At 39.3% G+C, this 2290-nt stretch overlaps 1 protein-coding gene across 2 annotated transcripts in view; it reads right to left on the bottom strand.

Annotated features, from left to right (window-relative positions):
* The window catches only part of fbxo38 (F-box protein 38), a 32015-nt gene extending 30541 nt beyond the window's left edge, over positions 1-1474 (bottom strand). For both annotated transcript variants that reach the window (XM_034882831.1, XM_034882832.1), the window contains exon 1: positions 1301-1474. The gene's annotated coding sequence lies outside the window, so the exon portion shown is untranslated. The remainder of the gene's footprint in view (positions 1-1300) is intronic.
* Positions 1475-2290: the final 816 nt, after the last annotated feature.

The following is a 2290-nucleotide window of genomic DNA, read 5'->3' as shown; positions in this document are numbered from 1 at the left end:
ATTGGCTGCTTAGAAATTAAGTGTTAACGAGCAGTTGGACAGGTGTACCTAATAAAGTGGCCGGTGAGTGTATGTGCAAATACAAATTCCAATGATTTAAAAGATGCTGCGGAGCTGCTAATAACCCGCAGACTGACAGCTGATCCAGCTGTGCCGTTGCCATCACAAACTGATTCAGTTGACCCCTGACGGGAAAGGATGTATTGTTTCACTAAAAACATGTCCCAATTCCTCCATCATCCTTTTACCTGCCTGTCTCCCTGACACATTACATAGGAGGGACTTACACGTGAGGAAAATATGCATTTAGGACAAATGAGAAACACAAAGATTACAGGATTGCCGGTTACATGCATACTGTATCCCAGTTACAAAGCTGCTTCAGTTTGTGGACATAATCACGGTAGGATGTTCATGCATTATAGGATCTTAGTGGATATTTATCTCCATTTTTAAAATGATTATAATGACACTATCCATGACAACTCTTCCAGTTTCGTCATCAGTTGCCTGACACTATATTTAGGCAGGTTTCTTGTACAACAGTCAACACAGAGGGATTTCAAAAGCTTATCTTTTATGTTCAAAGACAGTTTTCAAGAGGTAACGTTAGTACCAGGGCTGAAAGTCTACCTTACATCACCAGTGTCAACACATGTCTAAAGATACCTAGCTACGCAGTCGGTAAAGATAAATTGCAGGCAGATTAGGCTGCGCAGGTTTCATAAATGTAACATCTGTCTAACATTACAGCAGTCTCACATGTTGAGGTTTGTAAACACAACAGCACCAACGACTTGGTGGTAGTTTTGAGCCTTTAGCTAATGTCAGTCACGTTACTTCCCAGATAGTTTTCGTTATGTGTGTAACGTTAGATGAATCTAAAAGTAAAACTTACTAATGGCAAGGCAAATAACGTATAAACGTTAAACGCATGTCACTTCCGCTGGTAAGCTTTGCGCTAGACTAAAACATAAGCAGCATCATTCATGTTTGTTAGCCAACTGACAAACGACAGTAGCTACACCTGTTCCTAAACAAGTGGCCGTTTAACGTTTACTTACAATGTGACAACTAGCATTAAAACTTAAGACGACCCATTAAGCCACACATGTCATACGCGTTTAACATTATTGTGCAATAAAGTTCAACCAGGTCTTTGTCAAAGCTAGCTTACTAGTTAGCATAGCCACAGCTAACATTGTGCCCAGACAAAACCACAAAAGTAAACAATAGAGCAAGCCCACTGTCGGAAACTGTACTGCCTTTAACAAGACCTTTAGCAATGGAGCTAACCTACCGGCATTTTTCGATAAAAGCCGCTGTGATGTTCCTCTTCAGCCATCCTGTGAGTACTACCAAACACGGTTTGGATCTTTGGTACTACATTTGTTAATAGTTCTTCTTCTTCTTCTCTGATGTTTGTTGCCGGTTGACAAACGATTTGGTGAATTATCGCCACCAACTGGTATGGAGTGTGGATCAGGGTATCACAGTATGTCCACTACTCAAAAACTAAAATAAAAATATAGCCTTAAGAAGAGATTCACACATGTGGTCCAACGTTGTTAAAAAAAATATCCTGCAAGCTTTGTAACGACTGGACAAACAGTGCACTTTGTTTAAAATGCCTACAACTGATTTGTCAAATACATTTATTTTCAATTCAATGTGATATGTAGCTCAGTCCAGCTCACGGCGATTTGAGAAAAGCAGACGACCAACACAAAAACAACTGTTAATAATAAAGCCGCAAACTGGGATTCTAAGCTCAGTCCTTGATTTGCGTCATCCACGTCCAGTTATTGTTCATTTAAACCTCGCCCTAGTGGTCAATTTGAATGAGACTTGCAGTGTATGTGTGAGGTCATTATGTAGATATATCCTGGAGGTTTTGTGTTGATTAGACAAACATTTAGTCATGTATGATGATTCGACCTTAAATATGTGATTTTAATTTATGTGTGTAATGCCATTCACCTATATTGCGCTTGTAGCACCCTCTAGTGGCGTATGTCTCTAAAACTGTCTGGTAGTTTTGTGGTGATTGGTCTTATGATTGCTGATTTGTGTTCCTTTATGTCCACAGCCACGCCCCTTTCAAAGTTCATTGGTCAATAACCTAAAATAGTAATTGAGAAATGGACATGCTTTATCACCCTAAGAAATGTTTACATCTACTTCAACAAACCCACACAAAGGCTACACAGGTTCACTAACTGAAGCAAGAGAGCTTGTAAAGAGGATGGTTTGAAATGAGGATGTTTAAATCCAAATTATATATATATAT

This window comes from Etheostoma cragini, chromosome 10, assembly GCF_013103735.1.
Source record: "Etheostoma cragini isolate CJK2018 chromosome 10, CSU_Ecrag_1.0, whole genome shotgun sequence".
Taxonomy (NCBI): Eukaryota; Metazoa; Chordata; class Actinopteri; order Perciformes; family Percidae; genus Etheostoma; species Etheostoma cragini.
Note: the sequence above shows the minus strand (reverse complement) of the source record. Positions and strands in the feature narration are given on the sequence as shown.